Source organism: Phyllobates terribilis, unplaced genomic scaffold, assembly GCF_046119375.1.
Source record: "Phyllobates terribilis strain yellow unplaced genomic scaffold, ASM4611937v1 Scaffold_3__8_contigs__length_932513732, whole genome shotgun sequence".
Lineage (NCBI taxonomy): Eukaryota > Metazoa > Chordata > Amphibia > Anura > Dendrobatidae > Phyllobates > Phyllobates terribilis.
The window spans coordinates 263347891-263373495 of record NW_027362763.1 but is presented as its reverse complement, the minus strand read 5'-3'; the positions used below and the strand labels follow the sequence as shown (position 1 = coordinate 263373495).

The 25605-nt window shown below is 43.2% G+C and overlaps 1 long non-coding RNA gene across 1 annotated transcript in view; it reads left to right on the top strand.

Moving 5' to 3' along the window:
• The first annotated feature begins 1225 nt into the window (after positions 1-1225).
• LOC141258064 (uncharacterized) overlaps positions 1226-25605 on the top strand; it is a 63390-nt gene continuing 39010 nt past the window's right edge. The window contains exon 1 of the long non-coding RNA XR_012318186.1: positions 1226-1608. This is a non-coding gene — a long non-coding RNA (uncharacterized lncRNA). The remainder of the gene's footprint in view (positions 1609-25605) is intronic.

Below are 25605 nucleotides of genomic sequence, written 5' to 3'. Positions count from 1 at the left end.
AGAGTACTTTATGACTCAACTAGAAACCAGAGGCTGCAGTATTTCAAGTCCTGCAGCCAACAGTCCATATCAGTCTCACCAAGAAGGTAGCCAAAGAGGACCCAGGGGACGGGTTACTGGATTGGGACACTAGGTATGAGGTGCAGGGAGATGGCCAGAGAGAGTGAACACACAGAAGGGGGTCCCGCTAAGTACTCCGGAGATATCTGAGGGTTGACTGAACCCCTCCCTGAGTAAGCGCAGCGCGACGAGGGAAGTTACACTGGTACCTGTAACTTGGACTGCAACAATCGTGAGTAAAGACCCTGAAGACTGCACCCCACTGTCTCTGTGATTATTATCTGCGCCATCACCCCTGCACTACAACGCCCAGCATCTCCTATAATATTTACAACATCTCTACACTGCCCTGCAATTAAGCTCTGCCTGTAGAGAGCTGAACCAACCCTTCTGCAGCAACATCAGCTCCAGAGGTTCTGCACAGCAGCGGCGGCTCCATATAGCCGCATACCACAGGTGGCGTCACGAACTATATATAAAAACTTTAAATCCCCTGTAAATATCCCCTTTTGATTGACCGCCCTGGGTCACGGACCGGGTCACCGCCACTGTGATATCTCCCCTAGAAACGACCGGCCCGGCACCGAGTACCCCACGGCCCAGGGGGGCGCGTCACCAGCTGGTGAATACTCTTATCAGCGTCGCCTGCTCTAGCTGCTATTAGCCAGACCAGACTCTCACTGATGAGAGTAGTACTCATCAGCCAACATCTGACCAGTGGTAACCTTTTCATCGCCGGTCACAGCTGATGGCTCACACATTGTCCTCTGTGTGACAGCATGGGAACCGCAGCGCTGTGACCAGCGGTAATGTAAATGAGGTTACCACCGATCAGAGCCAATGTTTTCCACGCTGTCACACAAATGTTCAGGCCCCCCATTCACTTGAATGGGATCTGGGTTTGGGATCAAGTTCGGGTACCAATGTGGTACCTGAATCAAACTTTTTTATAAAGTTTGGCCGAACCTGACCAACTCGAACATCCACGGGTCCGCCCATCTCTACCCCTGTTACGTTGTCCTCATCTTGAATGTTTGGCTGAAAGCATTCCTCTATGCCTTGGCACTGAACATACTCTTGGATGATATTGCATAATTTTTCAGTTAGACTTTCATTCCCAATGACCTTCTTATACTCTCCACCTCCACTAACTTGCAGATGTAAGACTCAGTTTGTGTGTCACTCAAGATCGATAGATTGTAATAGTTTTTGCAGCATATTGCTCATTATATTAGGCAGCGAAAACAAGGGGAACTTGTTTTGTCAGATACGACCAATTAGGAAAGACCTTATTCTTCTTTGAGACTTGGCACACAACAATGGCACAATTCCCAAGATAGCTTTTTGGAAATATGACTTCCGTGAAAGCTACAAAGATGCATGTTATTTAATATTAACTCGGGGGACTTTTTATCACGTTCATTTTAATCATGTCTTCATTGTAACTCTTTACTGCTGGGAGAAGTTTCTCCAACCTTTCAATGCTGGAAGAAGCTTGGATCATGGTGGTGCTACAGAGGAGTATCTGGGAATCATGGTAATCAGTAGGTGAGCAGACATTATTATTTAATTTTTAGACCCTAATGGGCCATTTTTTATATAAAAAAAACTGATGGACAATCGTTTAATGCTGCATTATTTTCTATTGTCAATAAATATTGCAATGTGCATCAGATTGTAGTAGAGGAAACTAGATCTTTGGTTGTTTTTCATCACATTTCACTGAACTTCCAAGCATATTCAAGTGCTAACAAAACTCCCGGAGTCTCTATCTGCTGCACTAAGTGACAAATCCTACACACCGGTTATGTAAGGGATGGTAATTCTGTGGGCTTTGGGTTCTTATTGATATTGATCAAAGTGTACTGTAGTGTTTCCTGTATTCCAACAGTGTTGTGACACATCAGCTGATTTACCCTTATATGATAGGCAGTGCTCTAAATATTCCAAGTATTTCCTCTTAAAGTAACTATGGCATTCTACAGCTAGTTATAGACTGCAAAGGGCAAATGGTTGTAAAGATATTTTATTTGAAGGAGTTTTAAGTTAACATCCGCAGTTGGACTGCCTAAATGGATATATGGTTGGCTGAGAATTGGACTGTTTATGTGGTCTGAAATTCAGTCCTGGCATTTAAAAGCAAACATGCCTATTTTCTTTGCAGTAAATTTGAAATATGCCATTGATTCATCAAAGTATTTCCGCAAAACACTTTGAAAAGTAGCAAAATGTTATCACAACACGGAGTTCTGCAAAAATGTTGCGACTTTTGCTGTTTTTTGTTAGTTCCGGCCAGCTCCGCCAAAGTGGGGGGACCATGGGCAGGACTGGGCATGACGGTGCAAAATTATTTTTTACCATATTGTTTTATTGTATTTATTCATTTCACTTAGCACAAATCTGGAAAGTCCTTCATTTTTTCGTTTTCTTTTTTTCCTCCCCTTCTTCCAAGGGCCATAACTTTTCCATTTTTCCATCCACGTAACCGTATGAGAGCTTGTTTTTTGCGTGACAAGTTGTACTTTTCAATGAAGCCATTTTATCATGTGATTCACTGGAAAGTGGGGAAAGTGTGTGGAAATTGCAAAAAAAGTGCAGTTGCACAATTGTTCTTTGGGTTTTATATTTACCATGTTCAATATCTGGCAATATGATTCTCCAGGTCAGTACAGTTACATAGATACTAAACATGTATATGTTTTGTTTCGTTTAAGTGGTAAAAATTTTTTGGAAATTTGTAAAAAATAAAAATTAGTTTCACCATTTTCCGGGAAAATGTAACATTTTCAATTTTCGGAATATAAGACTGTGTGATGGTTAATTTTTTGTGCTCTGATGTTTTACTGATACCATTTTGGGGTAGATATGATGTTTTGATCACCTCTTATTGCATTTTATGGCAATGTTGCTGCGGTTTTGATTTATACCGTTTACCGATTGGACTAATTTATCTTATTATTTAATAGATCGGACTTTTACAAAAGCAGCGATACCAAATATGTGTTTTGGTTTTTTTTTCTTTTATTTTTAATGGGGCAAAAGGCAGGTGAGTTGACCGTTTTTCTTTATTTTATTTTTTTTATATTTTGCAAAACATTTTTCCTTCACTTTTTGATCGCTTGTACTATAAATAGCGCACTATGTATAGCGAAAATAACGGTCTCCTATGAACATTAGCTAAACACTGACTTTCACAGGTGAATCCTCATGACAAGCATAGAGGTCTTCAGCAGACCCTCGGCTGTCATGGCAACACATCGTCGCCCCGCAATCACGTCACAGTCGTGTGGAATGACTCGCGCCCCTTCTGGCATGTGTTAAATGGTAATACACAGGTTAACAGCCGCAGGTTGAGTGGAATGATGGATGAATAATACAATCATCAACTGCCAGAATAAATGCAAGCCCGGCATATGAGCTTGCGTATGAGTCAGGGACCCAACTTATGACGTAACTGTACATCATATGTCAGGAAAGGGTTAAAGTCTCATTGAGTTCCTAAAGTTCCATGCATATTCAACTATGGACTTTTTAGCTCATGAAATATACAATGCAAAGTGTATACTATCCCATGTACTGTACACAATCTTTATTGGTTAATGAAAACAATGACAAATATGCTAAAAATTTTATCATAAAAAGAGTATGGGGACACAGAGATCCCTCCTACCCAGGGAACAGGTGTACAAACAGTTTAGTGATATATCAAGGACAATGTACAGTCATATAGGTCTGTATATATCTATAGAAGCGATAAGGGGACTCACGGTCTAGTGCCTATCCACATACATGAACATATACAGAAACATAATGCCAGCTCAGTAGTGGCAAATAGTGGGAAAAGTAAGCCTGTCAAATATATTGCAATAATTGAATAACCTGGGAGAATGAGGGGCAAAACCCCAACATGCGTTTTGCATTAGCATACCCCCTAGAGGAAGCTAACGCGAAACGCTTGTTTGGGTTTTGGTCCTCATCCTACCAGGTTGTCCAATTATTGTAATTTATTTGACACTCTTACATTTGGCACTATAAAGATTTTAATTTTTTATATTTCAGCTCCTTACTTCCATTTTCATTGAGTTTCTTTATTTTTTGGGAGTGCCCCTTATATATTTCGGCCTGACATCAGTATTTATACAACCCCTGGCAAAAATTATGGGATCACCGGGCTCAGAGGATGTTCATTCAGTTGTTTAATGTTGTTGAAAAAAAGCAGATCACAGACATGGCACAAAACTAAAGTCATTTCAAATGGCAACTTTAGGGCTTTAAGAAACACTAAAAGAAATCAAGATTAAAAATGTGGTACTCAGTAAGGGTAATTGTTTTCAGACCAAGCGGAGGGAAAAAAATGATGGAATCACTCAATTTTGAGGAAAAAATGATGGAAATCATGAAAAACAAACACACAAAAGAACACTCCAATACATCACTAGTATTTTGTTGCACCACCTCTGGCTTTAATACCAGCTTGCAGTCTCTGAGGCATGGACTTAATGAGTGGCAAACAGTACTCTTCATCAATCTGGCTCCAACTTTCTCTGATTGCTGTTGCCAGATCAGGTTTGCAGGTTGGAGCCTTGTCATGGACCATTTTCTTCAACTTCCACCAAAGATTTTCAATTGGATTGAGATCCAGACTATTTGAAGACCATGACATTGACCTTATGTGTCTTCTTTCAAGGAATGTTTTCACAGTTTTTGCTCTATGGCAGGATGTATTATTATTTTGAAAAATTATGTCATCATCCCCAAACATCCTTTCAATTGATGGGATAAGAAAACTTCAAAATATCAATGTAAACTTGGGCATTTATTGATGATGTAATGACAACCATCTCCCCAGTGCCTTTACCTGACATGCAGCCCCATATCATCAATGACTGTGGAAATTTGCATGTTCTCTTCATGCAGTCATCTTTATAAATCTCATTGAAACAGCACCAAACAAAAGTTCCAGCATCATCACCTTGCCCAATGCAGATTCGCGATTCATCACTGAATATGACTTTCATCCAGTCATCCACAGTCCACGATTGCTTTTCCTCAGCCCATTGTAACGTTGTTTTTTTCTGTTTAGGTGTTAATGATGGCTTATATTTAGCTTTTCTGTATGTAAATCCCATTTCCTTTAGGCGGTTTCTTACAGTTCGGTCACAGACATTGATTCCAGTTTCCTCCCATTCGTTCCTCATTTGTTTTGTTGTGCATTTCCTGTTTTGGAAACATATTGCTTTAAGTTTCCGGTCTTGACGCTTTGATGTCTTCCTTGGTCTACCAGTATGTTTGCCTTTAACAACCTTCCCATGTTGTTTGTATTTGGTCCAGATTTTAGACACAGCTGACTGTGAACAACCAACATCTTTTGAAATATTGCATGATGATTTACCTTCTTTTAAGAATTTGATGATCTTCTCCTTTGTTTCAATTGACATCTCTCGTGTTGCAGCCATGATTCATGTCAGTCCACTTGGTGCAACAGCTCTCCAAGGTGTGATCACTCCTTTTTAGATGCAGACTAACGAGCAGATCTAATTTGATGCAGGTGTTAGTTTTGGAAATGAAAATTTACAGGGTGATTCCATCATTTTTTCCTCAGAATTGAGTGATTCCATAATTTTTTCCCTCTGCTTGGTCTGAAAAAAATTAGCCTTACTGAGTACCACATTTTTTATCTTGATTTCTTTTAGTGTTTCTTAAAGCCCTAAAGTTGCCATTTGAAATGACTTTAGTTTTGTGCCATGTCTGTGATCTGCTTTTTTTCAACAACATTAAACAACTGAATGAACATCCTCCATGCCCGGTGATTCTGTGGCACCCCAGGGGTCCGGTTGCCACAGTGGAATTGCCTCCCTCACAAGAGGTGATGCCATGCCTGGAAGCAAGCAGGGGTCCCCTAGTCAGGTATACTAACATGTAACACGTTCCTGGCTCCAGACCAGCAAGGGGAGCCACTCCCTTTGGCAACTGGGATCTGGGGGCAGGGTTAGTTAGACTTAGTGTGAGGAGTTGAAGAGAGGACGTCGACGAGAGAGGAGCTGGGGAGTGGAGCTGCGCGGCAGTTCACCCCAGAAGGAACCAACACAGAGGAACCGGACACGGGAGTCCGAGGCTGTGGAGCACTGAAGGCCCAGCAGCAGAAACCGGAGGACAGGAGACTGCAGGTCTCCTGGCCCCATCAGACGCCCGGAGGCTCAGCAGCACCCCACGTGGGAGCGACGCATCAGCAAGGCCCGAGCTGCCTGCCATACAGGTGAGCACAAAGACGTTGCACTCAGGGACGAGGGACACCACACAGCTACAAGCAGCAGGGCCAAAGAGATTAGTGGAAAGGGAAGGCCTCCAACTTCACCTGGTGAGGTGGATCCCTTACTTGCTTCCAGGCTGCCTGGACTTCCACTTCTAGCCAGTACCCTAGTCCCGGTTTGCCTAATCACCGCCAGTAAAGATAAGAGGAAACCGCCATTAAGTTGTGGACTGATTATTGCTGTGCCATCAAACCCTGCACTACAACGCCCAGCATCACCTATATCATCTACACTGCCCTGGAGCTAAGCTCTACCTGTGGAGAGCCACACCAGCTTTGCTGCACTAATATCAGCTCCAGAGGACCTGCTCCGCAGCGACGGCTCCCTTTAGCCACATACCACAGGTGGCGTCACGAACTTTGTACATAAAAACTATAAAATTCCCCTTTTACTGACCGCCCTGGGTCACGGACCGGGTCACCGCCACTGTGACATCTCCCCTAGCAACGACCGGCCCGGCACCGAGTACCCCACGGCCCAGGGGGCGCGTCAATTTCATAATTTTTGCCAGGGGTTGTAGTATGAATCAGGTAGTCATATAGTAACTCACATGGGGAGCTTCCATTTCGCCTGCAGCTATATGTTAACGACTACATTTTTTTTAGTACATTTTTCAAACTTCAAGTTGTTTCTTAAGCTGTAACCACAGTCTCAAGTATGATTAACTTTCCACTATCCTTCAAATTGAAGATACGTGAAGCACCTCACTGTTGCCAAGTTACATGACTTAATGTTTTGCAGATGTTCACACACCCTACTCCTATGCTAGAACTTTGTCTTCCTTACATATTTGTCTTGGCTTAAACAGGTCAATTATCGGCAGTACATTAAGGCCACCAATGAATTTACGGTACTTTCAATTGTACATTTTCTTTGGAAAAGTCTATCATGTATCTCTGGAGAATTTTTGTGTTAGCTAAATGTTTGTATTCATATCTGTGTATACTATATTAAGCTAGGATAGTATTCAGGTTATGGGACGGCTATCGCGGTGTCAACATTGTCTTACAAAGTTAAGATATGTTAGGATTATATGTTGAGCTCAATGGACTTGTGCCTTCTTGTGTCTCAAAGCTATGAAACGTTTTAATTTTTCTGTAAAGGTGCTCTTATGTGGGCTTGTTTTTGTACAGGACGAGTTGGAATTTTCAATGGTACTATGGGGTACATATGATCCTGGGCTAAAATCCCACAAATGACAACATCTGCAAGGAGTTTTGTATGTTCTCCTCGTGTTTGCGTGTTTTTTTTTCAAGATTCTTCGGTTTGCTCCCACACTCCAAAGACTAATAGGAAATTTAGATTGTGAGTCCCCTTGGAGACAGTGATGATTATGTTTTTAAAGCGTAGTGGAATATGATGGCTATATAAGAATAACAATTAAATAATAATTACATATATTGACAGACTTTTCGCTAATTTCTTTGCAAGAGAGATGGACAATATTTTACAATTTTTTTTGGAGGTGGGGGGTTAATTTATATGACTTTCACCATGCATGATGAGTGACATTTTATTTTTATTTTGCCGCTTAGTATAATGATTCTTTATTATAAAGTCCATTAAAAATGTGGGCAGTTGTCAAGACCAATTCTTTCAAATATATTGGAAGAAAAAAGGTTCCAATAGACAGCAACTGGACGTGTTTCGAGCACCCTGCATGCTTTTAGGCTCAGTTTGAGTTTCAATCTGTGTCTAAGAGGACAAAGGGTGCTCGAAACGTGTCCAGTTGTTGTCTATTGGCACCTTTTTCACTAATAAATAAATTAGATCGATACCAATTTCCAAATTTACATGTTTTTCTTATGTGTTATAATTTTGCAGAATAAACACGTTTAAGCACCAAGCTAGTTTATTTTACCACGGAAGTGGTGCCAATAATCTAAGTTCCCTGCCCCTAGTCTTAACTTAATGAGCTAATTTTGACCTTAATGACCAGGCCAAATGTAAGAAATCTGACCAGTATCACTTTATGCTGTAATAACTCTGGAATGCTTCAACGGATCCCACCGATTCTGAGATTGTTTTTTTCGTGACACATTGTACTTCATGATAGTGGTAAAAAAATTTTGCTGAAAATTTTGAAGAAAAAAGATTTGCAATTTTCAAACTTTCAATCTTTATATTCTCAAACCAGTTACTCATGCTGTACAAAATTATTAAAAAATAACATTTCCCAATCCAAGGTGGAATGAAAAAAAAAAAACATTTAAATTTTACCTCTAAACTATTGCTTTAGCCCCAATTATTTCACTTTTGCAAGAGGTAACACCAAAAAGTGGACCCCACAGTTTGTTATCCACTTTCTTACGAACGCAGCGGTACCCTACATATAGTGAAAAAGTTCTGTTTGGAAAAACGGCCGGGCTCGGAACGGAGGGAGCAATATTCGAATTTTGGAACACAAATTGGCTGAAATAAATTCCAGGCGACATGTCACATTTGCAGGAACCCTAAGGCACCTAAAACAGCAGAAACGTCCCACTAGTGACCCAATTTTGGAAACTAAACCCCTCAAGGATTTTATCCAGGGGTATAGTGAGCATTTTGAAATCACAGGTACTACACAGAATTTGAAAACATTAGGTCTTCATATTGAATATGTCGTCATATTGCCATAATTTTTTTTTAATTTTTGAAAAACCCTAACCCTAAGCCTAACAGCAAAGAATGAAAGAAATACAAATTATAAAATATATTTTTTTTAATCTGACTAGGGGGGTGACACGGGGAATGATCAAGGGGGTGTACAGCGAGGCACAGCTCAAGTGCTGTCCTATTTACTAATTATTGGGCTTTTGATCACTGTGATAGACCCAAAAGTCAGCAAGCTTTCAGAGCACAGAGGGGCTCCTTCTTCAGGCTGCGTTACAAATGAATTAATAAGATAAGAGCCCAACATTTATTGTTACAGCTGCAGTAAAGGCCTGGCAAAGTATCACAACGAAGGAAACCCAGTGGTTAGTGACGTCCATGGTATCCAGACTTCAGGCAGTTATGCCTGCAAATGATTCTCTACAAAGTATCAAAAATGAACATTTTATTTATGGTAAAGTTAATTTGTCCAATTACTTTTGAGCCCCTGAAGTGAGGAGGCTTTGTAGAAAAAACGGTTTCAATTCCTAAACGTTTAAGACAATATTTTTGTTCAACCCTTTTTAAGTAAAGCTGAAAGTCTACACTTCAATTGCATCTCAGTTGTTTCAAGTTAAATCTAAAATAGTGGCATGCAGAGCCCAAATCACAAAAAATCGGTCACTGTCCAAATATTTCTTGAACTAACTGTATATTATTATTTCATAGAGAATTCAAGTATTTGCTAAAACAGACATTTCATGCAAGCTGACAGGTCCTCTTCATGTATAAGCTATTCATATTAGTAACCATCTTTTTACCATCACATTATTATACATAAATGGACTAAGATAAAGAAAGGAGGTCTAGGTGGTAAATTCTGACTGTATATTTACAGAATGTTTATTTAGTACAGTTTGGGAAATACTGTGGTTTCTTCACCTCTATTTCCATTATGTAAAGCAGGAAGCTTTGCAGAGAGAAGGTTTTACAGATAGACCTCCACTTTGCTTCTTGCTAGGAGGCAGCTTGCTGCAGCAGAAGTCTAGTAAGGCTATGTTCACACTTGTTGTGTTTTTCAGCGTTTTTTTGCTGCAGGTTTTTATGCAAATTTTCAGCTGTGTTTTGCAGTACCAGCAAAGTCTATGAGAAACCCAAATTCTCTGTTCACACATCATGTCTTTTTTGTGGTTGTGTATTTTGTGCCTTGGTTGGGTTTTTTGGAAAATAGAGCATGTCACTTCTTTCAGTGTTTTTTCACCCATAGGAAGTAATGGGTGGTGAAAAAAAACGCTGAAAAAGCATCAAAATTTGTATCAGCGTTTTTGATGGCAAAATAGAATGTTGTTTTTTTTTTCACAAAACTTTAAGTACATGCATAAATAGAGACAGGAGGACAGTGAAAAAAACGCTGAAAACACACACAAAAAAAGAATAAAAAAAGCATAAAGCAGCAAAACCTGCATTTTTGAAGCAGCTGATTTCCTGACAGATCAGTTTTGCTGCAGATTTGTGACATAAAAAACCCCCAACATGTGTGAACATAGGCTTAGCCTGCAAGAAATAACAGACAAGCTGAGCCACACTTTCTCGCACATACTTGCACAACATTTTGATCTTGACAAATGGGTCTTACATTATTAGAAATAGCCCCATGTCTGCGGCATGACACACACACATTGTATTCTAATCTGCTCTGTTGGGAAATTTTATGTGGAAACACTTTCGGAGCACATTCAATCAGTTTAGGGCATGACACTAGACATATTGTACAGACACAGTGGATGGCATTGTGTAGAGAGAAGGGCAAACACATCCAAGAGGAGATCAAACATCATAGAGTTTCCATGGAATCAATGACCGTATTGAAGCCACAGGAGATAATAATAAAGCCTTTTACGTCTATAAACTGATTTAACCTTACCTGGTACTCGCTCAGCTCCATGTGCAGCCCCTATCTATGAGCTTTGTTTTTCTAGTGTACGTGCTGGAGAGTAGCACTCCTCTGGGAATGATAAATAATACTGTATTCTCTCATTAGGAATGTCACACTAAGTTTCTGTTGACATCTAGTTTGGGGTACATAATTTGATGAATCGTTAAAATTGAACTGTTAACCCCTTCCCATCATGTTTTGTTTTTATTGGTTACATTATTTTATCCCATTAATTTATCATGTAATGTACTGAAAAATGTGCAAAATTGCTTTGGTGGGGTGTCAGTACGATTGCAGCATTTGTAAAGTTGCTTATCCTGTTTTAATGCTTTTAACATTTTAAAAACTTTAAAAATACAAATTTTGATTTTGTGTGGCCATATTTTGAGACCCGTAACTTTTTCTTTTTCTTTCGATGAAACATATTGGTGTGCATACAACTTTTTTAATGTTTTTTTATTTTTATTTTTTGAGAGGGGTGGATCCAAAAAACAGCAATTCTGACATTTTTATTTTTTTTATAGCTTCTTATGGCTTATGGTTTATAGTGCGGGGAAAAAAAAAAATCACATTTTATTAGTCGTGGTAATGCCAAATATGTTTTTTGCTATTATTTTTTAATCGAAGAAGGGGAAAACGGGTGGAGAGGGGATAGTTTGACTTAAATTTGTACTTTTTTTTAAAAAAAAAAACTACAGATTTTTACAGCTTTTCACTTTTTTTTTAGTTCCACTGATTCCTGCACTGGCTTGATCGCTGCTACAGTACACTGCTATGCTTCTGTGACCGGGTGTTTGCCATCTTTGTACTCCCACTTAATAGATGTACAAAGATGTTAGACACCCCTAATGAAGGTCCCCCAGCCATCACAATCTATTTGCATCCCACAAGGATGTCGCAGGGTGGGGTGTGCTGAGGTCACATATAAGTATTGTGGTAAAGTGACTTGCTCGGCTCTCACAGAGGCAGACACAGGAAACACGTCTCGGGTTAACTTCCTACAGGTTTTTACTGATATATGGCATAAACCTCAGCAGGGTTCCACAAAATAAATACGTACTCTCCGGGATAACGAAAAACAAAAAGTTAAAGTATAGTACAGTTCATAGGCGAGCGGGGTTTCGCCCACTCTGGGTAGCACATAAAGGTTTCACCACACAGTCCTTCTGTGGAGCTCTCTGGCTTCCACACACACAGTCTGGAGACTTCCTTCACCAAACCACACCAGAGGAAAAAAAACAGTGACTGAGCATTTAACTTGCCCAGCCACCCCCTGAGGTGGAGATATGGTGAATGACTTCCCACCTTTCTCAATGTTATTCACAAAAAAACACTCCCTTTTAAAATGGTTTAACCCCCAACACATAACATGCTGGAAGAAATTTGTAGGTTTAGTTCACTGAAGCTAGTAGCCGCAGTGAAACATATCTCCCCTCACATATATCACCAGTTACTCTGTCACATATTCCCCTCCTCTGCCGAAAGTCGGGGGTTTGTCCTTTCTGGGACATGGGATCTGCCAGTAGCCCTTTGTCAGGTCGAGGGTGGTAATATACCTTGCAGGTCCAAGTCTCTCGATGAGTTAATCGACGCAGGGCATCAGGGATGCATCACACTTGGATACCTCATTCATCCGGCGGTAGATATTGCAAAACCTCCACTCCTTGGGTTTTGGCATGAGAATGATGGGACTTGACCATCCACTCTTACATCTCGGCATGATAGAGGAGACAAACTTTTCACCTCGGTTGACATCACCTCCCGGCATGCTTCAGGAATCCTATAGGGCTTCAGATTTACTCTTATATGCGACTCTGTTAACACATCATGCTCTACCACCTGTATATGCCCCAGTAACTCTGAGAACAGGTCACGATTCCGCTGCAGCAGTTCTCGACACTGTTGCTTCTGTTCCGGTGATAGTCTCCGCTATCGTGACACTTTCCATCTTGCCTTCGGGAGCGGCTCCCAGGCAAAGAGCTCCTACGGGTTCCCGATCTCGCCACGGCTTGAGTAAGTTTTACATGAGATATCTGGTGCGACCTTCTCCGGCCTGGCTGGTGGACTTTATAATTAACTTCGCTGAGTTTCTCCACCACCTCATAAGGGCCTTGCCACTTGGCTAGAAACTTGCTCTCGACTGTGGGGAATAGCACCAGAACACGGTCCCCAGGCTGGAACTCCCTCAGCCTCGCTGATCGGTTGTAAACCCTTTCCTGGGGCTCCTGTGCCTGGAGGAGATGCGCCTTCACGATAGGCATCACTTTCGCCATTCTCTCCTGCATCTACGCGACATGTTTTATGATGCAACGATGGGGTGTAACCTCGGCTTCCCAGGTTTCCTTGGCAATATCCAGGAGCCCTCGCAGATGTCGTCTATATAGTAGCTCAAACTGGTAGAAACCAGTAGAGGCTTGCGGAAAGTCCCTTACCAAGAAAAGCATGAATGGTAGCAGGTAGTCCCAGTCACGACCATACTTCTCTACGACCTTTTTGAGTATTGCTTTTAACGTTTTATTAAAGCGCTTCACCAGGCCGTCTGTCTGCGTATGTTAAACGGAGGTTCGCAGCTGGGCAATCTGGAAGACCTTACACAGCTCCTTCATTACCTTGCTCATGAATGGGGTTACTTGGTCGGTTAGTATCTCCTTCGGCAGTCCAGCCCTGGCAGATATATGGACAAGTTCCCAGGCTATGCTTCTACTCGACAAGTTCCTTAGTGGTACTGCTTCTGGGTACCGGGTCGCATGACCACCAGGATGTATTGGTGGCCCCATGTCAATTTAACTAAGGGCCCCACTAGGTCCATGGCAATCCTCTTAAAGGGGATTTCTATCACAGGTAGTGGGATTAGAGGACTACGGAAGTGGGAAGAGGGAGCGGTTATCTGGCAGGTGGGGCAGGACCTATAATAGTTTAGACTCTCCCAGTAACACTCTCCTGAGTCTTCTCGATCCCCAGGAGTCCCCCCAGAACATGTGAATGGGCCATATCTAATACCGTCTAATAATCTAATAATCTCTGTCAGTATGGCCCTGGAACTAACAGATGTTCTACTATCTAATCACCCCTTAGTTTGGTCAACCGATGCAATAGCTCTCCCTGTACTGCAAAGTGCAAGAATCTGGTGTCAGCCCCCAGCTCTTGAGCAACCCCATTACAGACAGTAACCTGGTCAAACGCCCCCTTTATGGTCAGGTCCCAAACTTGAGCAGTCCCAAGTTCTCTCTTGACACTTCTAGGTTTAGTTCACTGAAGCTAGTAGCCGCAGTGAAACATATCTCCCCTCACATATATCACCAGTAACTCTGCCACAGTGTCTAACCACTTATATGCAAGGGATGCTATTGACCATAGTATCTAAGAGGTTGAACTACCATGATTGGCGCTAGCTGCGCAATTTACATACATATAGCCGATGTGTTGGATTATTGTTCACGGCATACCAAGCGTTCATTTAAGTTTTGCTGCATCTGTACATGTATCCTTTTTCTGACACATCGTTCAATAATTTACTCAATGAACTGAAAAAAAACAAGAGCAAGGTAATTCTGGGACTCTACTTATCACTTGCCCTAAAACAATGGCGTGGTCTTCACCTGTGGTGGGTATGCCTGTGTTTTTATGATGTCACTGGCCATATTATTAATAGTATCACTTTTCTTCCACTTGTAAAGGGGATGGTCCAAATAATGACATTACATTGGGGAATAGCTAGTCATGCATCATTGACCGTTGGCTCCAAGCTGGATCTTGACTTTCATTGCAAAATAAATAGTTTTCTCCTCAGATTTTTTTGGCCTTGCAAATTTTATTTTAGTTTTTTTATGATGAATGTTTTAACCTTAGTTCTTGCTTTGTCCTACAATAATATACACCCATCAAAACGTATTAGCAAACTGGAAGTTAAAAGAGAAAACATCACTTCTAGTGTAAGAATCCAACAATCAATAATCACATATTACATGACAAAGAGAAAGAAAACAGGATAAGGAAAGAAAAGCAAAATACAACTAGGTCTTCTCACAAAACATTTGTATGCGAGCCAAAAGGCCACATTCCAGCTGCCAACACTCACTTTGTTTGACGTCAACAATCATTAAAAAATGTCTGTGGTTGCCAAGGTAATAAGAATGATTGTAAAGGATCTGCAGGTGTGGGAGTGCAGGCTCCGTCTTGCTTAATATGGAAGCTCTTAAGTATCAGTCAAGAAGTTTGCTGTGTGTCTTGTAAGTGGTCTACAGTAACTTTCAGATCAAATCACTTTCTTATGGAGAGATAACATTTCCGTTCAGCAGCAGGTTGCACTTAGACTTAGCTTGTTGTTCAGATTTATTTTTTAATATTGCCTCTTATCTGCCTCTTAAACTCTACAACCTCAAGCCTTTCACTCATATAATATCAACAACGTTTTAAATAGGATACATATATATGATATTATTTACTTTTTCCTATTAAATAACAAAAAAATAGGATGAGGCAATACTTGTCGTTAAAGTTATCACAGTCAGACCTTTTTGGTTCCATGGTGTATTAGCTGTAGGATGTTGGTGGACATGCAAGCCCAGCCTTTTTTTACCTGGTGGTTAGGTGTTGTGTTGTTCTTTATCACCTTTCCTGATGAGCCACACAATAGGATCAGTGGCTTCCGCTAACAAATGCGTGTGAATAAGCTTGTTTATAGGTGGTATACTCAGTTGTTTTTTGTACTGCAAAAACAAGTTAAAGGAGTAAATGTCCTCCTAGGATATGTGTTGTGAGAGAATAGAGGAAATGTCCATAGAAGTGTGCTGCAAGCAGGAGAGACAGAGGGACATATGCTGCTAGAGTGAAATAGTATTCTAATATAAGGAGGAGAGGGAAGGATAAAATGTGTACTGGCTGAGGAAGGGAAGATGTACTGCCTGAGAAAGGGAAGATTTAATGCCAGAAGGAGGGACAAAGTATGTACTGCCAGGGGGAGGGTAGATGTACTGCCAGGGGGAGGGTAGATGTACTGCCAGAGGAAGGGAAGATGTACTGCCAGAGGAAGGGAAGATGTACTGCCAGAGGAAGGGAAGATGTACTGCCAGAGGAAGGGAAGATGTACTACTAGAAGAAGGGAAGATGTACTGCCAGAGGAAGGGAAGATGTACTGCCAGAGGAAGGGAAGATGTACTGCCAGAGGAAGGGAAGATGTACTGCCAGAGGAAGGGAAGATGTACTGCCAGAGGAAGGGAAGATGTACTGCCAGAGGAAGGGAAGATGTACTGCCAGAGGAAGGGAAGATGTACTGCCAGAGGAAGGGAAGATGTACTGCCAGAAAGAGGGACAAAGCATGTTCTCCCAGAGGGAGGGAAGAATTACTGCCATTGGAAGGGAAAATGTATTGAGAGAGAAATGAAAGATGTACTGACAGAGGAAAGAAAGATGTACTGCCAAAGGTAGGGAAGATATAATGCCAGAAGGAGGAAAGATGTAATGCAAGAAGAAGGGACGATGTACTGTCAAAGAAAGGGAGCATGTACTGCTGGAGAGAGGAAAGATATACTGTTACTTGATATCATGAAATCAGCAGTAAAATCCAAAATTTAGGAGAACAGTGCAAAGGTTTTAAGTAGATATGGTCCAGATACCTAGACCACAGCACTCATTAAGGAAATGCATATAATATTACTTAAATATAAAAATCTATAGCTGGAGAAATTTTGGCTAAGTTATTTGAGAATAGGGCGCCAGTTACATGCCAGGCTATGTGAGGAGCTATCAGCCGTCAGGATGCCCGAGGGGTATTGAGATATTGGCAGAGCTCTATGAGGAGGAGTTAAATAAAAACATGACAGCTTAGCATTACTCTTCACACCCTATGACATTTCTGTATAATGACAGCAGCTGGGTCATAGGCATTGTATTAAGGGACAAGTTATTCACAAGCATGATCGTTTTCATTCTTCTCATGCAGCCATTGATACATGAACTGTTGGATCTACAATTGTTCTGTTTTGTAGAGTAAACTGTAAATTTCCATAAATTCAGGCTTATGGTGCATGTATATTTTAGATCTCCTTAATCTGGTTATAAACGTTGTCTGATTATTTTACATCATATTAATATGCTGGATCCATATTCAGGCCATGTATTGATATCTTTTAACACTGTTCCAATATGTTGAATAATCCCCTTGTAATGATGTGATCCTTCTCATTTATTTTGACTGTACAGCTTTACAATGGCATCTGATAAGCAGGATATGGTTCATATCAGATATATTTATATACATTTCTTGTGGATTTAAAAATGGCAACATATTCCATAGTGCTGTAATGACTGTCACCATTCACATCAGTGCTCAATGGGTCTCAGAATCTAATTTTTTATCACACATCTGCACAGTGGACAATTTCATATGAAGCAAAGCAATCAATCAGTACATTTTCGGAGTGTAGGAGAACATCAGAGAACCCAGAAGAACCCATGCAATAGCAGAAAAAGCATCCAAACCTTTTGATGATATCCTTGCTCCGATTGAATTCCAGGACCTAAGCACCGCAAGACAACAAAGTAACCACTTCTCTGATCACTAGATCTAAGAGGAACAGATCTTCTGCACCAGATGCTTGTTCATGTTAACATACCATGCCATATTAGAGCAGGATGTCACAGTCCTTGTTGCCAGGAGCATAACAATCGTGGTAGCAGGGGGTACAACCGCGACCGGGCCTGTGTGGGAGGGGGGCCTGATGACGTCAATTTCTCCTGGATGTGCATCCTCAGATGCACATTCAGCTGAAATGTATTGTGGTGCCAAGACCTGCAGGGTCCTTGCACTGCAATACACACTGTCTGCCAATCAGAAGCTGGCAGCAGACTTTGGCTTGCCAGTGACAGTACCGTCATACACTGCCCGTGCCTGCACGCAGAAGTAAGTTGACTGATGCCAACTTATTTATTCCTTACAATACTGATTATGTTACTGTGACATGCAGAAGTAGTGTTGTTGCTTCAAAAACATCCAGCAACTGTTACAAATAACACAAGCACAGGAGACAGGAAGTGTTGTGATTCAGAAGCATCCAGCAACTAGAGGGGTTAACACAGTCACAGGAGACAGGGAGTGTTTTAGCAGAGCCTCAGGGGGATTGTGGGGAACTTGTTATTGTAGTCTAGCTGAAGCCGTAAAGAAAGGTAGCGTGTGATCTGTATCTCACAGAAGACAAGGGAACAGAATTCAGGTCAGGAGGAAAGCTAAACACAGGTCAGATAGACTCCCTGAGCTAACAGTGCAGAGTATTATTGGGAAGGAAGATAAGGACTGGAAGGAATTGTGTCACAGGGATCATCTCCCTCATGAAACCCTCCCCCCTCCATCTCCATGCAGGATAAAGAATGCTGTGTACTATTGTGTCCTTGTGAATGAAAAGCCTGTGGTTGTGTATGCATAGAAGTGTGCTGCTAAGAAATATAATATATGCTGAACTATGCTACTGAAGAGACTGTAATACTGTGCCTTGTGAAGAAACTACTGTATTGTTACTGGAGCCGGTTGCTCAAGAAACTCAGACTGTACTGTAATGAAGATTGTTGCTGTAATATCCCTGAATTGCACTGGCTGTGCGTCAGATTAAATTCTACTTTTAAACTGTTGAAAAAGACTTGTCAGATGTGTCTGGTCAGCAACTAAATCTATCGTGTGCCTGAGAGGAACTGCAGCCTATGGTCGCCCTGAGTAACGGTTCACCCCGGATTCCAACGAATTCATGAAACCCGTCTCACCCTATCTGAACCTAGCAGCGTGCGTGTAACATTACCACTGTGACCCTGATTATCACATACACATATAGGTCTCTATAGAGTTTTGAATTTAGCACTATGCACTTTACTTGTACTCTCTCTATATACCTGATTATATATTCATATATGTCACTTTACGTTTGGTGATTCACATTGATGGTCTAATTTTTCAGTTCTGTTGAGTATGTTATCATATCCCATGATATACATTGTAGCACATACAGTACAGACCAAAAGTTTGGACACACCTTCTCATTTAAAGATTTTTCTGTATTTTCATGACTATGAAAATTGTACATTCACCTCTTGAAGCTCATCAAGAGAATGCCAAGAGTGTGCAAAGCAGTCATCAAAGCAAAAGGTGGCTACTTTGAAGAACCTACAATATAAGACATATTTTCAGTTGTTTCACACTTTTTTGTTAAGTATATAATTCCACATTCATAGTTTTGATGCCTTCAGTGTGAATGTACAATTTTCATAGTCATGAAAATATAGAAAAATCTTTAAATGAGAAGGTGTGTCCAAACTTTTGGTCTGTACCGTATATGAATTTTTTGTATTAACTACCCCCAATCTGGCCCTTTGTTGTGACACTTTTCCCTTTGATTTTATCTGATTGATTTTATATTACTAATAAATGTTATATTTTATGGTACCATAGTTCTTGGGAATGGAAGAAGGTAAGAATAATCATTTATTTCCTTTGGAGACATTTTACCAGGATGGTGGAGATTATACCAGGATGGGGCTATTATACCAGGATGGGGGGATTATACAAGAATGGGGAAGATTATAGAAGAATAGGGGAGATTATACCAGAATGGAGACATTATACCAGGATGGGGACATTATACCAGAATGGAGACATTATGCCAGGATGTGACAGACTATACCAGAATGGGGGAGAAAATACCACGATGGAGGACATTATACCATGATAGGGCTATTATACCAGGATAGGGCTATTATACCTGTATGGGGACATTATACCAGGATGGGGGGCATTATTCCAGGTGGGGGACAATATACCAGGATGGGGGACAATATACCAGGATGGGGGACATTATACCAGGATGGGAACCAGGATGGGGGAGATTACTACAAGAAGGAGCCAGGGCATTATTACAGTGGGGATGAAGACACATGTCTTTATCAGATCTAGACCGCTACATGGGCACATACATCTGACCAACATGCAGGTGGGGACCCAGGTCTAAATTTTGCACCACGGCCCTTTGGACTCTAGTTATGCTACTGCTTGTTGCTGTCTTCTTATGAATCCATTGTAGGGGAAGAAATGAAGAACTACCATGTTTATATTATCTAAAATGCCAGCCTAAGGGCGCAGTTAGATGGCCAAATAACACGGATGACGATCGCATCGCAGTGCACAGACTGGCTGGTGGCTCTCCTGACCTGAGTATGCCAGCTGCATAAAAATGCTGTCATGCTCGGGTCAGGAAAGCCAACGGTTAGTGCGAGCATTGCGATGTGATTGTCGTCCATGTTATATGGCAGTCTGACTGCGCCCTAAGGGTCCGTTTACATGGACCAACCAGCGGCACTAAACGACCGACGATTGGTAAACATTTATCAATCGCAAGTTGTTTAATAGCCTGATTACATAGGCAGACCGCAGTAGACGATGTGCACTGTTTTCAGCAATATGTGTCCTGTTTACACATGATAATGCACCGCCGAGAAAGATGATTTTTTTCGCTGCACAAAAGATCATTTCACCTGATGAACGAACATTTTGATTAACAGCCTTTTTTTCACTGAAAGATAATTGTAAAACGAGTGTTCTCACAATATTCTTATAGTGTAAATGCAGATTTAGCTAAGGTTCCTCTCTACATAGCACCATCAGTATATGCTCATTCTGTATGGTTTGCATATCCTGGCTCACCATATATTGTTAGTTACATGCCAGACTCCATGGTATATAAAGAATCACTTGAGTCCTCAGCCATAGTACCAGGGGTGGATAAAGAGTATCCAGGGCCCCGGGCAATTTAGAAGGCGTGGGCCTCTCCACCCCCCAGGTACCCAAGACATGTCACATGATCCCCTTTGATAAATCATGTGATAAGTCATGTGAGTAACAAACAGGTGCTCTGGTGCAGATCTGCACACGGAAAAACACAGGTAGCAGCGCGCATAGCGCACCGTGCAAATTTTGCCCTTATGTACAGCACTATAGATAACATAGCGCTATATAAAATAGAGCAGCGGTGGGGGATTAATTTTCCCAAGGGGACACATGAGAGACCGTGACTATTGTGGAGGCCGAACCAATAGGTTGAAATTAAGTATGCTCAATATTAATATTAACATATTAACTATAATTATTTTTTTACATTAATTATATGACTTAATATTGAGCACAATTAAGTATGCAGACATCCCCCTATATACATTATGAGCCCGCACATAGCTCCCTATATACAATATGAGCCCCCATATAGCCTCCTATATACACTATGAGCCTGCACATGGCTCCCTAGCTCCAGCATGAGCCCCCATATAGCCTCCTACTGTATATACAGTATGAGCCCCCATATAGCCTACTATTTACATTATGAGTCCCCAAATAGCCTCCTACATACAGTATGAGCCCCCACATAGCCCCCTACATACAGTATGAGCCCCCATATAACATAGTTTTTAAGGTTGAAGGAAGACTAAGTCCATCTAGTTCAACCCATAGCCTAACATGTTGATCCAGAGGAAGGCAAAAAAAAACGACGTGGCAAACACTAAGCTCCACATTGGGGAAAAAAATTCCTTCCCGACTCCATACGACAATCAGACTAGTTCCCTGGATCAACGCCCTATCAAGGAATCTAGTATATATAACCTGTAATATTATACTTTTCAAGAAAGGCATCTATGCCCTTCTTAAATTTTAATAGTGAATCACTCATTACAACATCATGCGGCAGAGAGTTCCATAGTCTCACTGCTCTTACAGTAAAGAATCTCCGACTGTGATTATGATTAAACCTTCTTTCCTCCAGAAGTAGAAGATGCCCCCTTGTCCTCGTCTCAGGCCTCAGAGTAAAAAGATCAGTAGACAGGTCTTTGTACTGTCCCCTCATATACTTGTACATAGTAATAAGATCACCCCTAAGCCTTCGTTTTTCCACAGTAAATAAACCCAAGTGTAATAACCTGTCTTGGTATTGCAGACCCCCCAGTCCTCTAATAACCTTGGTCGCTCTTCTTTGCAGCCTTTCTAGTTCAGCTATGTCTTTCTTATACACCGGAGACCAGAACTGTACACAGTATTTTAAGTGTGGTCACACTAGTGACTTGTATAGAGGTAAAATTATGTTCTCCTCATGAGCATCTATGCCTCTTTTAATGCATCCCATTATTTTATTTGCCTTTGCAGCAGCTGCCTGACACTGGCCACTAAATGTGAGCTTGCCATCCACCAATACACCCAGGTCTTTTTCAGTTACAGTTTTGCCCAGTGTTTTACAATTAAGCATATACTTATACATTTTATTTCCTCTGCCCAAGTGCATTACCTTACATTTGTGGCACCCTAGGGGTCTGGTTGCCACAGTAATAGGAATATTACGTCTGAGAGCAAGTGGGAGGTTTCTTTGGTCAGGAGCCCTAAGCATACAATACCGCCCGCCCAGACCTGGGAGGGGAGGAATCTGCCCTTATAAACTGGGCCAGGGCCGGGATTAGGACAGTCAGAGTCTGGGAGTCAGAGCCTGGAGAGGGAAAGTGTCAGCAAGGAGCTCTGTAGGAGCAGTAGCAGAAGACCAGGGGCTGGAAGCTAAGCAGAGATATAGCTCGCCCTGGCAGAAGAATCTGATAACCGGACACCGGAGTCCGAGGCTGTGGGGACTGATATCCACCCAGCAGCAGAAACCAGCCGGCAGGGGATTCCAGGTCCTCTGGCCATAGAAGCCCGGAGGCTCAGTCACAAGGAAGGGACCAGCACCGCCATCCAGGAGCGGAGGCTAACAGAAGGCCCCAAGTCACCAGCCATACGGGTGAGCACCACACGGTATACTCAGGGACGTGGGCTACTTCTACCTGCTTACAGCAAGGTAGCCAGAAAGAGTGCAGATAGACAGGGAGGCATACAACTCCACCTGGCCAGGGGAACTCCTGTTTGCTCGCAGACTGACCAGGCCCCTTATGCTAGCCAGTACTCCCAGGAGGGTCTGCCTTAATATCACCAGTAAAGACCCTGAACTGCACTGCAAAGACTCTGAGTCGTTCCTGCTCTTCGCCACACCAGCACTACTAGTGCTGGGACTCCCGTGCACTATCACCCTCACCATCAACTACACTGCCCTGGGGCTCCACTCTTCCCGTGGGGAGTCACAATACCTCAGCTGCACACACCATCAGCCCCAGCGGTCTGCCTTGCAGCGGCGGTCCGCGCTGACCGCAATCCACAGGTGGCGTAGTCGGACAATTGACCTAAAACCCCACAAAATACCACCATTGGCCTGACCACCCTGAGCCACGGGACCGGGTCACCGCCACGGATACTACAACCCCCAGAAGCCCGGTTCCGGGTGCCCCTCGGCCCAGGGGGCGAGTCAGCTTTGGCGTAGTCGGCAGGATTTCGTGCCTGCAACCACCGGGTACTGCGCGCCTTCAAAAGACTGTCATACCTGCCGTGGTGAAGGTCCCCGCCATCCGGAGCCGTCTCCCGCCATCTTCAGTCGGTTCCCGCCATCCGGAGCCGTTTCCCGCCGTCTTTGGTCGGTTTCCGCCATCCGGAGCCGTTTCCCGCCATCCGCAGCTGTTTTCCCGCCATCCGCAGTCGTTTTCCCGCCATCGGACGCCATCTTCAGGACGCCGCACGGGAAGAAAAGGGGCGTGGACGCCGAAAGCGCGCGAGACCCGAAGCTCCGCCCCACGCACCGACGCTGCGCAAGGTCCTGGAAGGGAGAGAGAGCGACGCTGACGTCATCAGGACGCGACGCAAGGTCCTCCACCCTGACGATCGTCTGCGGAGCTGCGGCCTACGGAGAAGAAACCACAGAAGGTAGGCCACACTTAACTAGGGGAGAGGAAGATGACGGATACGGAGGGACCCTCTACCACCAGCGCGGCTGCTGCCGCAGTAATGCCATTTACAATGCCCTATATCCCCGGAGCGGCCTGGCTGCCCCAGTACTCAGGGGAGTCGCATACCCTAAGCGACTTTAAAGAGAGACTGTACAGCCTGTTTAAGGTGTACCCCCTGACAGAGGGACAAAAAGTGAGCATATTGGTAGGCCAGCTAACCGGGGCAGCCCAACGTGAAGTAAAGTCCTGGTCAGTCCGGGACAAGGAGACTGTAAAAGAAATCTTAACCCGTCTGAGGGATACTTTTGATACCCGTACCTCAGCAGAAATCAAAATGAAATTCTATGGGTGCAAGCAGCGGGCCCAAGACAGTATAAGAGACTATGCTTTGAACTTGCAAGAGGCCCTGGGAGCCATTAAACAGGCAGACCCTGACAGTGTGCGGAATGCAGATGAACTGTTAACTGAGCAATTCATTGAGGGTCTGCTGTCCAATGCCCACCGAACCCAGTTACGTGCAATGGCCTTGCAGAACCCTGGTTTAGACTTTGCAAAGTTCAAAGACAGGGCCATCCGGGTGCTCCGAGAACCGGCACCGGGTAGCGCTGTAACCCACCGGCGCCCTGCTATTACCTATCACCAGGAGGCGGCGCCCTTGTCTGCAGAGCCTATAGGAGCTGGTGCGCAGGCTTTGGATAACAACCCGGCTACAGACCTGCACCATCAGGTCCAAGAGTTAACCAAAAGCGTAGCCGCGCTAACCAGAACTGTGCAGTCTTTACAGGTTTCCCCTCCAGGGAAGATCCAGCTGGCATCTGGACCGGAGGACGTCCCGTGGCGCCGACAGAGGAGGATCCCAACGTCCAGAGGAAGACCCAGCGACAGATACAATGAGGATGGACAACCCATCTGCCGCCGCTGCAATCAACCCGGACACATAGCAAGGTACTGTCATTTAAACGGGCACAACCTGGGGTAGAGGGCCAACCCCCAGGCATAAGATCATCAGGCCCATCGAACTGGCATGATAAATACGTAGGGGGACGTCCGGTCTTGCCTGTGGTACTGGATGGCATTCCTATGAGTGCCCTACTGGACACTGGGTCACAGGTGACTACCATCCCGTACGTGCTCATTAAGCGGTACTGGAATGACTCGGACATAACCTGCTACCCAGATGACGACCTGAGTATCATCGCCAGCAATGGTCAGCCCGTGCCGCAGGTGGGATTCAAGGAGGTGACCATTAAGGTCGGTAAAGTCGAACTGGCGGCACAAGGACTGATTATTGTGGACATAGACCATCATGAGAGCCACCCTAGAATAACCTTGGGAACTAATGTGATTGAAAATTGTCTTGCAGAGGTGATTCTCATTTTACAGCAGGTTGCCAAGAAAGCCAGTTCCAGCCAGCAGCGTGTGCTCCGAAAAGAGATCCGGGCACTGATGAAGCGGCAACAAGTGGAACTATCTGGTGGTGAGATAGGTAGCATGAGAATGTGTGACCCGTTCCCTATTGCCATGCCCCCGAAAAGTGAGATGATGATCTGGTGCCGGGCAGCTATTGGTCTAAGAGGTAGAGACTACCAAGCTATGGTAGAACCCGTCTACTCAGACAGTAGGCCCACCATTTTGACAGCACGGGGGGTGCACGCCATGGGAGGGTGCCCGTCCGCATCATAAATATTGGGGAGAAAGAAGTATACCTGCCCCAGTATGCCACGCTAGCCAAATTGTTCACCATAAACCAAAATTCTGTAAAGGCCGTGGAACCCTTGCCTCCATCTCAACCAGAGGAAGGTAACGGCTCTAAGAAACAAATGGAGGACTGGTGTCAGCAACTGCATTTAGGTACTGACTCCACTCCCTCACACCAAAAACAGGGAGTCTACCGGGTGGTTC